Below are 14,404 nucleotides of genomic sequence, written 5' to 3'. Positions count from 1 at the left end.
ATGAGCCTGCAGGCCAATAAAAGATAGGATGTCTTTGATCTTTTACTCCTGGTCAGCAGGTACCCTGGTCTGGGATGGCTTATGCTGCTAGAAGATTGGGAGCATTCATTGCCATTCTGTTTTGGAATTTTTCTCATCTCTAGACACCATCTTCTTTTTTGTGGTTTTCACATATCCACCATAATGTGGAAGAAGTATCAAGAGGTAAAGGGAAATCATTAGATTCTAGGTAAGGTTATTTTGATTCTGATTCCTATCAGGAATTTACTAACATTGATGAGCTGGTCCTATGGTTTCTTTGATTTCTTATTCTTGGTTACCATATTTATAAAATAGTGCTTGTAGGTAGAGCAAAAATAAATTATATATGTCTCACTATGAGTCCTTCCCATAACTTAAAAATATCTGAGACATATAATAAAAAATAAACACATAATAGTTCAGAATAGCAATTGAAAATTCATCTTACAAAAATGGAATGGTTCCTAGGATGAAGACCCATTTGAAATACAAAGTAGTGCATAGAAGTAAGTGTATCAGAAAGGGGTGCATATGGCTATAGAGTAAAAGAAAAGGAAAAGATCACAGAGGAATATTTTGCAAAATTGTGCATTTTTACAAGTGGGTGGAAAAGTGATTTGAAGTAGATGAATCATTCCCTGTTTTTCTCCCCAAATATATGGTTTGAGAAAAACAATTTGAGCTTAAAATAAAGACTGGGCATGTAGCTTTGTCCCACATTCAATAAGAGGACATTGACAGGCAATGGCAGACTTTTTGGGGTCTATCTGATTGGATTCTGTCAGTTTGCCCATCTGGAAAAAGTGGTGCTAACAGGCCTATATATGTGCTTGATCTTTTACCTCATTTCGAATTACTGATTGAAATTTGGGCTTATCCATCAATCTCCAATTATTTGGGTTAGCCCCAGTCAGCAGCTTGAAGCAAAATAATACATCACTAAATAGATGGTGAAACCCTGGAAACCATGTCAGACTTTATTTTTCTGGGCTCCAAAATCACTGCAGATGGTGATTGCAGTCATGAAATTGAAAGATGCTAACTCCTTGGAAGGAAAGTTATGACCAACCTAGATAGCATATTAAAAAGCAGAGACATTACTTCGCCAACAAAGGTCCATCTAGTCAAGGCTATGGCTTTTCCAGTGGTCATGTATGGATGTGAGAGTTGGATCATAAAGAAAGCTGAGCACAGAAGAATTGATGCTTTTGAACTGTGGTGTTGGAGAAGACTCTTGAGAGTCCCTTGGTCTGCAAGGAGATCCAACCAGTCCATTCTAAAGGAGATCAGTCCTGGGTGTTCTTTGGAAGGAATGATGCTAAAGCTGAAACTCCAATACTTTGGCCACCTCATTTGAAGAGTTGGCTCATTGGAAAAGACTCTGATGCTGGGAGGGATTGGGGGCAGGAGGAGAAGGGGACGAGAAAGGATGAGATGGCTGGATGGCATCACTGACTCAATGGATGTGAGTTTGAGTGAACTCTGGGAGTTGGTGATGGACAGCGAGGCCTGGTGTGCTGCAATTTATGGGGTCGCACAGAGTCGGACACGACTGAGCAACTGAACTGTACTGAACTGAACTGAACTGAAAGTGTTAGAGAAAAGATAATACCAGGCATATATTAGCAGATGCTTTTTAAATGTTGAATGAATAAAGGAGTTAATCTACTTCATTAGATTAAATGAAGACTACAGAATATGGCTTGTTATAAAACATCTTTCTAGCAGTGACTTTTCTTAAGATAAGACAAGGTATACTGAAAAATGCTATTCCTTCTAAAATGAACTAGCCTTTTCCCTTTCTATTATGTTAAAAAATAAACAACTGTTTATTTGCCCACTTTTCTTCCATATTTTCCCATAGAAGAAAGAAGCAAAACATGTTAACACTGAAATCTGATGCACTATTAAATAACTCTTCACATCTAAATGTGCCCCCAAGGTTTTGCACTTATATTATTGTATTTGTGCATTTATTTTTGATGCAAACATGATTTCAGAGTACAAAGCATTTTCTTAATGAGCTCAGAATGTCAATATATTAAAATTACAGAAGTAATTTCTGCCTAAATACTATGGTATTTTAGTAAGGATAAAAATCACAATCTAACCACTGAAGTATTAAAATCATAAGTTGTTTTTCATGTTTCTAGGTTTATCTAAGACTCCTTGGAATTTGCACTATTGTAGTTCACTTATGGCATGATGCAAAAGGGGATAAATAAGACTATTTCATTAGTTATTGTATTCTAACAAAAATAAATAGGTAAATGATTACATCCTGTGCTTTATGTGGCAGGTCAGAGTTTATATTTTTCTTTTCTGATTGGAGCATAACCAGGCTAGAAAAACATTATTAAGCATAATAATTTACAATAATCATGCAAGAAAGAATAATCTTAGTGAAATAGACTCTGTAGATATTAATCTTGAAGCCAGCCCGGTCAATGTGACCACTGTCACTTCCCCTTATTTCTTGGGCCACCAGCAAACTGGACACCGTGGAATTGGGGCAATGGGCTGAACAGACAGAGAAACCCATGGGAAAGGGGTGAAGAACGGGGATGTTGATCAGCTGAACCCAGCTCCCTGATGATGCTGGCAAGGGGGGAAATCTGTGTTATGAGGAATAATTATGCTACTTTAAGTAATATAACAGTTTTTATTTGATCAGTCTCATGCAAACATGGAGTAACACCACAGAGAGGCTATGAAAGTGAGAGGGATTTATTATGCTCACAGGTGCCAGAAGAGGGAGACGTAGGGTGTCACATAGGGAGACACATGGAAGGAGCTCCCAGAGAGCTGAGAGAGAGTGGGACCCCTTGGCAAGTACTGTAAAGGAGGGCTGGGTCAAGGTCGGGAGTACAAGCAAAAGCAGTGAAGGAATTTCATTGTGTGATTGGATGTCACTGGGTCATAGTCGGGAGGGCACGAAGGGGGACTTGTGGCAGGGACCAGCCTTATCACACTGGTGGACCTAGTCACCTGGATGGGTACTTATAGCCTGTTTGTGGAGACGTTGAAGCATGAGGAAAATATGAAGTTTTGAAAATTTACAATCTAGCTTCTCTAGACTTTATTCTCAGATTTTAAGAAAAAGGCCCCAGTGCCTGTGAAAAATGGATGATAATTTCCCACCAAAAGTAGTTCTGTACAGGGTGATATAGGCCATTTGAGTTTGGAGAACAGAATGTTCTGCCTGTAGCTCTGATCATCAAGTGTGACTGATGAATAAACTGTAGGATTTATTATCATAATAGAAAGACCCTCCCATATTTCTGATATTGAAGATACTGTAAGAATTAAAAATTTTGAGTGAGATAAGAATTTATTGGGAGATAATTTTCTATATAGGGGAATGGAACTTTGAACCTAGGAAGGATAACTGAGATCTAGCATAACACTACATCTCCTCCTTTTGCAAATGAGATAATTTTTTTTTTTTCCAGTAGCCATGTATGGATGTGAGAGTTGGACCATAAAGAAGGCTGAGTGCTGAAGTATTGATGCTTTCAAATTGTGGTGCTCTCAAAAGACTCTTGAGAGTCCTTTGAACAGCAAGGAGATCAATGGACAGGAGCTTGAATAGGCTCCTGGAGTTTGTGATGCGCAAGAAAGCCTGGCGTGCTGCAGTCCATGAGGTGGCAAAGAGTCAGACACGACTTAGTGACTAAACAACAACAATGTTTATAGAAAGGGGCTATGACCTATTTAGTCTCATCAGTCAGTTCAGTCACTCAGTCATGTCCTGCTCTTTGCAACCCTATGGATTGCAGCATATCAGGCCTCCCTGTCCATCACCAACTCCTGGAGTTTACTCAAACTCATATCAATCGAGTCAGTGATGCCATCCAACCATCTCATCCTCTGTGCTCCATTCTCCTCCCACCTTCAATCTTTCCCAGCATCAGGGTCTTTTCCAATGAGTCAGTCCTTTGCATCAGGTGGCCAGAGTATTGGAGTTTCAGCATCAGCATCAGTCCTTCCAGTGAATATTCAGGACTGATTTCCTTTAGGATTGACTGACTGGATCTCCTTGCAGTCCAAGGGACTCAAGAGTCTTCTCCAACACCACAATCAAAAGCATCAATTCTTTGGTGCTCAGCTTTCTTTATAGTCCAACTTTCACATCCATACGTGACTACTGGAAAAACCATACCTTTGACTAATGGACTTTGGTGACAAACTAATGTCTCTGCTATTTAATATGCTGTCTAGGTGGGTCACAGCTTTTCTTCCAAGGAAGAAGTGTCTTTTAATATCAAAGCTGCAGTCACCATCAGCAGTGGTTTTGGAGCCACCCCCAAAAAAGTCTCAGACTAATTCCATTATTTCCCCAAATATTTGTGATAAAGTGATGGGACCAGATGTCATGATCTTAGTTTTCTGAATGCTGATTTTTAAGCCAACTTTTTCACTCTCCTCTTTTACTTTCATCAAGAAGCTCTTTAGTTCTTCACTTTCTGCCATAAAGGTGGTTTCATCTGCATATGTGAAGTTATTGATATTTCTCCTGGCAATCTTGATTCCAGCTTGTGCTTCACCACTCTGGCATTTCTCATGATGTACTCTGCATATAAGTTAAATAAGCAGGATGACAGATATACAGCCTTGACTCTTTTCCCAATTTGGAATCCAAGAATACACAGAAGAACTATACAAAAAAGATCTTCATGACCCAGATAATCATGTTGGTATGATCACTTAGAGCCAGACATCCTGAAATGTAAAGTCAAGTTGGCCTTAGGGAGCATCACTATGAACAAAGCTAGTGGAGGTGATGGATTTCCTACTGAGCTATTTCAAATCCTAAAAGATGATGCTGTGAAAGATCTGCAGTCAATATGCCAGCAAATTTGGAAAACTCAGGACTGGAAAAGGTCAGTGTTCATTCCAATCCCAAAGAAACACAATGCCAAAGAATGCTCGAACTACTGCACAGTTGCTATTATCTCACATGCTAGTAAAATAGTGCTCAAAATTCTCCAAGCCAGGCTTCAACAGTACATGAATCACGAACTTCCCGATGTTCAAGCTAGATTTAGAAAAGGCAGAGGAACCAAGGATCAAATTGCCAACATCCGTTGGATCATTGAAAAAGCAAAAGAGTTCCAGAAAAACATTTACTTCTGCTTTATTGACTATGTCAAAGCCTTTGACTGTGTGGATCACAATAAACTGTGGGAAATTCTTCAAGAGATGGGAATACCAGACGACCTCACCTGCCTCTTGAGAAACCTGTGTGCAGGTCAGGAAGCTACAGTTAGAACTGGATGTAGAACCATAGACTGGTTCCAAATTGGGAAAGGAGTACGTCAAGGCTGTATATTGTCACCCTGCTTATTTAACTTATAAGCAGAGTACGTCATAAGAAATGCTGGGCTGGATGAAGCACAAGCTGGAATCAAGATTGTCGGGAGAAATATCAATAACCTCAGATATGCAGATAACGCCACCGTTAATGGCAGAAAGTGAAGAACTAAAGAGTCTCTTGGTGAAAGTGAAAGAGGAAAGTGAAAAAGTTGGCTTAAAAATCAACATTCAGAAAACTAAGATCATGGCATCCGCTCCCTTCACTTCATCACAAATATATGGGGAAATAATGGAAACAGTGTCAGACTTTATGTTTTGGGGCTCCAAAATCAGTGGAGATGGTGACTGCAGCTATGAAATTAAAAGACGCTTCCTCCTTGGAAGAAAAGTTATGACTGATCTAGACAGCGTATTAAAAAGCAGAGACATTACTTTGTCAACAAAGGTCTATCTACTCAAAGATATGGTTTTTCCAGTAGTTATGTATGGATGTGAGAGTTGGACTATAAAAAAAGTTGACCCCCGAAGAATTGATGCTTTTGGCTTCTGGTGTTGGAGAAGACTCTGCCGCATGGAGAATCAACCAGTCCATCCTAAAGGAAATCAGTCCTGCATATTCATTGGAAGGACTGATGCTGAAGCTGAAACTCCAGTACTTTGGCCACCTGATGTGAAGAAGTGACTCGTTTGAAAAGACCCTGATGCTGGGAAAGACTGAAGGTGGGAGAAGGGGAAGACAAAGGATGAGATGGTTGGATGGCATCACTGACTGGATGGACATGAGTTAGACTAAACCCCAGGAGTTGGTGATGGAAAGGGAGGCTTGCTGTGCTGCAGCCCATGGGGTCACAAAGAGTGGGACATGACTCAGTGACTGAACTGAACTGTTGTTTCATGTCGAGTTCTAACTGATGCTTCTTGACCTGCGTACAGATTCTCAGGAGGCAGTTCAGGTGGTCTGGTATTCCCATCTCTTTAAGAATTTTCCACAGTTTGTCATGATCCCCACAGTCCAAGGCTTTGGAGTAGTCAGTAAAGCAGAAGCAGATGTTTTTCTGGAACTCTTGTGCTTTTTTGATGATCCAACGGATGTTCATAGCAGGTTGTTATCCTGTCAGGACTAGAATGGAAATTTTCTAGTGGCTTTTTTTTTTTTTTAACTACTTATCCACTGTATTTTGATTTTTATTTTTAGTTTGAGCAAAATAACATGATAGTGAATTGTTCTTCTATTTAAAGTATTCTTTATGTATTTACTCTAAGATGTATACAAGTCTATGGCAAAGTTAGACACTAAAGACTGAGCTTGCATTTTTTCCCCCAAGAAATAATAAAACCTGAAGATGTATTCCCTAGAGACCCTGCCTGCCAATAAAAGGCCCACAGCAACCAAAAGTGTCTTTAATTTCTTAGAGTCCTGAATTTGACATTAGCTTAGAGAACATCAAACTTGGTAGCACTTTTAAAAAGTTTTCTCATTTTTATTTTTGGTCTTTATCCCTAAAGAAAGAACAGATGCAGGACATGTTCAGGGTGATAACAGGAGATTGGGCACTATGTCTTTTTACCACTTTAATCCTCAGATATTCTTAAATTTAACAATTTTATTTATGTAAGAATAAAAAGGGATAAGCTGCAATTTCCTTAATTTTGCTGATAAGTAATATGCCAAAAAGGAGTTAAGTTACCCTAACTAAGTAGTAGTTCTGGAGTTCAAATTCAGGTGTGTGGGCTCTAGAGACTGCACTTTCAAGTCTACACTAGGTGCTGCATAAAAGGCCAAGCCTACTGAAAGGTCAAAGCTATGTTTTTAGTGATAGTTTTCACTCTTCTGGATTTTATTCTAATTGGCATGGTTTCTGTACCCCCACATCTCTCTCTTTGCCAACTCTAAAGACCTATTTTAATAATACTTGTCTTCTAGAAATAATTCCCAGACCCAGTGTTTGTCTTGTGTAGCGCTGGTAGCTTGGCATCTGCTAAGCATACACGTTATTTCCACTATAAACTTTATATTTGGATTCCAGATACCATACTCTTAACTCCCCATTATTTTTCTCTACATTCTGTGCTCTTCTGCTGCAGGACCTCATCCTTTTATCTTAGATCATTGCTCCAAACGTCTACTTGGATAGTTTTTATCTTTAGACTTTACCAAATCCCCTTGGACATTGACTTATACTTATCTCATTGGATTTCCACTTTTAGTTGAAACCAGCCCTGAGATCTCACACATCTGTCCTCTGCCCTGTAGTGTCCACTATTTTGTCCATAACTTTCCTAATTAGTGAATTTACAGATGTAAGAGCAAATCAACCCTAGATATTTACTGGAAGGACTGATGCTGAAGCTGAAGCTCCAATACATTGGCCACCTGATGTTGAACAGCTGATTCATTAGAAAAGACCCTGATGCTGGAAAAGATTGAAGGCAGGAGAAGAAGCGGACGACAGAGGATGAGTTGGTTGGATGAGATCAACAACTCAATGGATATGAGTTTGAGCAAACTCTGGAAGATGGTGAAGGACAGGAAAGCCCAGTGTGCTGCAGTCCATGGGTTCACAGAGTGACTGGAAATCAAGAAAACAGCATCCTCTCTTACTAGTTTTGATTTCAGAAAATACTAGAAAGTATAGTAAGAAAGCTCAATGGTGAAAGGTTATGCCCCAAATGGATCTATTACATATTTTTAAAGGGATGAAATGTAAGTACTGTATAGTCAGATAAAATATTGAAAAAAGCCAAACTCATATTAGAAAAATTAAGAAAACCCTGATCTGCAGTTCCAAGTCAAAGTTTGCTTTTCTAAGAAACAAACCAATAGCAAACTAAAGAGATGTGGAGACACAATTATTCAGTTTCTAGTGCTGACTGTTGTTTGTTGCACTTAATCCATCAAGAACAAATCTCTGAGTGTGACAGGACCAGAACTGAGCTCAGGCATTCTTAAGCAGAGTTGCACTTTTGTTCCACCTTAAAAGCTTTTAAAAATACTAATGGCTGGGCCTCACTTCCAAAGATCCTGATTTAATATATCTGAGATGAGACACAGACACTGGTATTTTATTTAAAAGATTCTAAGGTGAATGTGGGACTTCCCTGATAGTTCAATTGGTAAAGAATCTGCCTGCAATGCAGGAAAGCCGGTTTTGATTCCTGGGTTGGAAAGTTCCCTTGGAGAAAGGATAGGCTACCCACTTCAGTATTCTTGGGCTTCCCTTGTGGTTCAGCTGGTAAAGAATCTGGCTGCAATGCAGGAGACTTGGGTTTGACCCCTGGGTTGGGAAGATCCCCTGGAGAAGGAATAGAAAAGCTACCCACTCCAGTATTCTGGCCTGGAGAAATTCATGAACTGTATAGTCCATAGGGTCACAAAGAGTCCGACACGACGGAGCAACTGTCACTTTATGGGGTAATATCAATAACCTCATATATGCAGATGACACCACCTTTATGGAAGAAAGTGAAGAGGAACTAAAAAGCCTCTTGATGAAAGTGAAAGAGGAGAGTGAAAAAGTTGGCTTAAAGCTCAACATCAGAAAACTAAGATCATGGTATCTGGTCCCATCACTTCATGGGAAATAGATGGGGAAAGAGTGGAAACAGTGTCAGACTTTATTTTGGGGGGCTCCAAAATCACTACCGATGATGATTGCAGCCATGAAACTAAAAGACACTTACTCCTTGGAAGAAAAGTTATGACCAACCTAGATAGCATATTAAAAAGCAGAGATATTACTTTGCCAACAAAGGTCTGTCTAGTCAAGGCTATGTTTTTTCCAGTAGTCATGTATGGATGTGAGAGTGGGACTGTGAAGAAAGCTGAGCACCAAAGAACTGATGCTTTTGAACTGTGGTGTTGGAGAAGACTCTTGAGAGTCCCTTGGACTGCAAGGAGATCCAACCAGTCCATTCTGAAGGAGATCAGCCCTGAGATTTCTTTGGAGGGAATGATGCTAAAGCTGAAACTCCAGTACTTTGGCTCCAGTACTTCATTTCCTCATGTGAAGAATTGACTCACTGGAAAAGACCCTGATGCTGGGAGGAACTGGGGGCAGGAGGAGAAGGGGACGACTGAGGATGAGATGACTGGATGGCATCACCGACTTGATGGACATGAGTCTGAGTGAACTCTGGGAGTTGGTGATGGACAGGGAGGCCTGGTGTGCTGCAGTTCATGGGGTCGCAAAGAGTCAGACATGACTGAGCGACTGAACTGAACTGAACTGAAGGTGAATGTATTATTCAACTAGGAATGAAAACTTTAAGAACCCTTGGCAAAATAACTGAAAAAGTCCAGTGTGTTTTGTTCCCCCTATCTTTTCATTCTCTCCTTTCTAAGCATGTGGCAATCTGCCTACTGGGGTCTCAGAGTGCCAAGGGCTCCTGACTCCGTTCTTTCTATGTTTGGCCACTTTTCTCTTGGAGGCTTTCTCATGTCATGGACTTGCCTCTCTGCTCTTGTAAATGGCAGGAACTGCTTGCTGAACCAAGTTTTCTCAGAGGTGAATAGATAATTGGGATTTAACATGATGAGTAGCATTATAGACTATTTTTCTCTTCACCCTAAAGTGAAAATCCTGTATCAAAATTGAGTAATTTAGAGACAAAAATGATTATCTATTCTTACATCAGAACTGGCTTCTTCTCTGTCTGTTCAAAAATCTATCTCTGAAAGCTGGGAGTGAACGGGCTTATTTTTCCCAGAGGCCTCCATTGCTTCTACTGATACTAATAGCTGTGAGATAGCAGACATGTTTCCTGTGCAGTTGGAGCTTCTGTAGTTGGATTTATTAGGAAGGCATATAAAAATAACAACAACAACAATGAAACAATTCAACTATGATTTGGAAAAATACTGAATGGAAATACACTTATTGTCCATATAAATGTTTTCCCTTTGGTCAAAGAAAGCCAGAAAATGTTTACAATGTGTAGGGCACTGAATGAATTTTCAAAGTATGTGCCACTAGATAAAAGGCTTATTTTGGAGACCTTAAAGATTGATATTTTAGGTATTGTTTTATTCTGATCACACTTGAGTACCTAACAAATTATCTTAGAATTCCATAGAGGATCTCTGTTAAGAATCAGTGCCATTGAAGCATCTAAGAGAAAATAAAACCTGTGGGGAGGGTGTTTGCTGTTTGTTTTTAAGCAAATAGAGATAATTTTGGCAAAGACTTGGTTGTCTAAGGATGAAAATGCGATAAGTAAGTGTGTGTCTATGGTTCTGGGGGAAGATATTAGCTTCGTAAAGTATCAATTATTTCAACATTAAACTCATAAGAGAGAATTATAATATTGACATTATAAGAGATACTGTTAATAAAATAGTCATTTAACTAGGAAAATTAAAACCTGGCAAAACATAACTACAAAGAATAGATGCTAAAAGAAATAAACAGATACTCTACAGTTGAATGAAAGATACAAAGACCTGGGAATGTAAAGGCTTGGCATAAGCTGGCTGTATGACCTTTAGCAAAATGACTTCTCTATTCTCTATTTCGTTAAACGTGGCACTGGAAAAAAATCATGTGTTAAAAATTTAAAGGTCTCTCAGGAAATTTAACAAAATATAAAAAATACTTTGAAGAGCATAAGAAATTTTACAGCTTTCTTGTTAAACAGAAACTCAAATCTAAAACTATAATACATGTAGAAAACTTTGATTTAGTCTAATCCATAATCAGAGATCACAGCTTTTATCTCTTTTTATAATTAAACAAAAAAAATTAAAAATAAACAAAGGATTTCAACTCAAGATTAGGAAAAGACAACAAATATAGTAAGATGTAAAGAAATAATCTTGAAGAAGAACTCATGAAATAGAATTTTAAATGCAGTGCAGTGACACAATAGCTATCTCTCTCCCTAGTGGAATTTGTAGATAGAAAAATGGATTCTTTTAGGAATATCATACAGGAAAATCCATGAAAATTTTGATCAAAGAGTAAAGGAAAAACCTTAATATTGGGAAGGAGAAAAGAGATATGACCCTAGATATGTAATAGAGTAACACAACAAAAAGATAACAAATAAGTGTAAAATATAAAAAATGGAAATAAATAAGTGCAATAACACATATCACAATTTATAAGACCTGGCCAAAACAATACTACAAGGGTAACCAGTAACTTTGATACTTATGGTAAGACTCTTCCTGAAATAAAGAAGGGAAATACAGACAAATAGCTTCAAAGAATATGCTCACAGTTAGAAAGCATGCTAAATTATACAAAAATGAATCATGTTCAGCTTTTCACACACACACACACACACACACGCACACCCTCCTGGGGCCTACAGTGCTGATTCTCTGACAAGTTCTCTGATCCCGTGGACTTCAGAAATAAATTCTGTAGTTGCATAGGTTTGATGTTTCACCGACTCTACTACTCATCAGAAGTGCTGCTTTGAAGAAAATCTCAGAAATCATAGTCACAGAAGTAGGAAATAAGATTTCAGTCTTCTGATACCCTATGTAAGAAGGCTTAAGTTATGGAATTAATGTATTAATGGATAATGTGAATTTATTAACACTGTCAGCTTTCTTCATCTCACACGTGCAACCCTCGTGAATACCATGATAAACTTTGCATACTTCCAGAATCACAGATTGAAAGATGAAGGAAAACAAGTAACAGAAAATTGATACCATTGGTGAATAGTACTTTCTTATAAAAGAATGCCCTGAAATCTTGCTGAGAGGAAGAATCTGACAAATTACTTTATTTGCTCTTTCTTTGCTTCTGTTCAAAACTGGACTCACCCTTTGAAGTAGTTTCCATTCAGATGTCAGCAGCAGCAGAATCCTTAAACTGCCATTGCCTTTGGTCACAGTCACACTTAGTTTCAAGGACACAGGGTGAGTGATGTGAAAGACAATTCCCTGGGGCCTAAGCAGAGTTAGTATGAGAGTAAGTGTTTAAGTTGTATGGGGTGTTCTATGTTGGTGTGTGTGTATTAGTTGCTCAGTGAAATCTGACTCTTTGTGACCCCATGGACTGCAGCTCACCAGTTTCCTCTGTCCATGGGATTCTCCAGCAAGAATACTGGAGTGGATTGCCATTCCCTTCTCCAGGGGGTCTTCCTGACCCAGGTATTGAACCCAGGTCTCCTCCATTGCAGGCAGATTCTTTACCATCTGAGCAACCAGGGAAGCAGCTCTGTGTGCTGGAGTGGAGTGCCAATCCTGAGTTAGAGTCATTCATGTTCTTCAGCAAATTTACTTCTAGTGTATTTTTAGTACATGGAACCCATGAAATTTCAAGGGTACAGAGAAGTGGCCCTTCATACAAGTTCTAAGAGTTGTACTTGTTTAATATATATGATTTTTAGTCACTGAAAATGTCCAGTTGGAATATCCAGGAATCAGCTCGGTAAACATACGAATCTGGAACTGAAAAGAATTAGGAGTTGTCCACATGCAAATGGTTATTGGACTAAACCATCTTTCTAGCCAGTCAGCTGTTTGAAACTCTCATTAGCAAGTTCACTGACCAGAGATTCTCACAGAGTGCGAGAAGTAGAAATTGAATGAGCCATGACAGCTTAATATCAAGGCTTTGTTTTATTGTTGACTAAAACATTTCTCTGTCATTGTGAAAATGGCAACCTAGTAGAAGAGATAGGTATTCAGCACTGAAAAGGAGGGAAGTAAAATAAAGAGATAGTTTGGAATATTTAGGGAAGTTCTTCCTGAAAGAGTAATATGAAAACTGGAACTTAAAAATTTAGTAGAAATTTATCTAGGTGAAGGGGAGGGGGTTGACAGAAGACATTAAACTTGAGTTATTCAAGGGATAGAAAACAGACATGGATAGATCGTAACAGTTAGAGTGTAAGTAGGTTTTAAATTGAATATCCTGTGAGTTCTGGTAGGGATTTTAAAAACCATATTAAAGATGTTTGGAAGTTACCAAAGTATATTTGGGAATAAACGATCAGATTTGAATTTTAAAAATTTATACTAAAACTTATGTATTGAAAAGGGGTAAGAGTTAAGAACTAAAAATGATTAGAATGTTACTGAAGTAGAGAGAATATCATGTTTTGGATAAAAGTGTTGCTAGAAGGGAGGTAAGAGAATAGAGTGAGCAAATTGTTTATAAAGTAGAATTGATAATACAATGATTGGTTTAGAGGAAGATGTCAATGTAGTGTCTGGCTTTTGGTGCAAGCTGTTCTGTGGATGGGGTTATAATCTACTAAGTAAGAGAGGAGAAGAAGGATAACTGATTTAGATGTGTTTGTGTAAGTGGAGATGCTTTTGAAACCTAAGTGAGGATGTCAGCAGGCGTTTACACAAATGTTCTGGAGATGTAGAGAGAGAGGTCTTGACTAAAGACATAAATGTACTGATCATAAAAAAACTGGTTAAGAGGAAGATGTTCAAGATGATGCCTGGTCGACCCAGTCTCTGTTATGTTCATTGTACTATGTAGTCAGAAAAGTGCTGGAATATTTTTTATATTTTGTCTAGTTCTCATACATCTAGCTAATCCATCTAACTCTGATTTATTTAATATGTTTTGTGTTTGTTAATGGTACCCATAAAACATCTTTAAAATAGAGTATCACATGCTGATGCCTCTTACAAACACACTTAGCAGTTTAACCTGATCATTTCTCTTTATTTTTACCTTGTCCTCCTGATTAGCACTGCTGCTGCTGCTGAGTCTCTTCAGTCGTGTCTGACTCTGTGCAACCCCACAGATGGCAGCCCACCAGGCTTCCCCATCCCTGGGATTCTCCAGTCAAGAACACTGGAGTGGGTTGCCATTTCCTTCTCCAATTGATTAGCACTAGCCATTATGTATTAGAAAGATAACCAAAATAATTAAAAGCCCAGTAGGAGTTAAAATGGGTTGATTTTCGTTTAGAGAAAATTAGCATTATTTAAAATTACATTTATTTGACAAGATAGGGAAAAATAATACTGAACTTGGAAGAAATAATAAGATATGCATTCATGAAACAATTAGATGACAGATTCAGCACTCAAAATCTAATGATTTGTTAAATGTCTTTTTTTTTTTTAAAAAATATGCTTAGGTCTCTT

This window comes from Ovis canadensis, chromosome 1 (assembly GCF_042477335.2).
Source record: "Ovis canadensis isolate MfBH-ARS-UI-01 breed Bighorn chromosome 1, ARS-UI_OviCan_v2, whole genome shotgun sequence".
Lineage (NCBI taxonomy): Eukaryota > Metazoa > Chordata > Mammalia > Artiodactyla > Bovidae > Ovis > Ovis canadensis.
The sequence above is the reverse complement of the archived record's forward strand: the minus strand, read 5'-3'. Positions refer to the sequence as shown.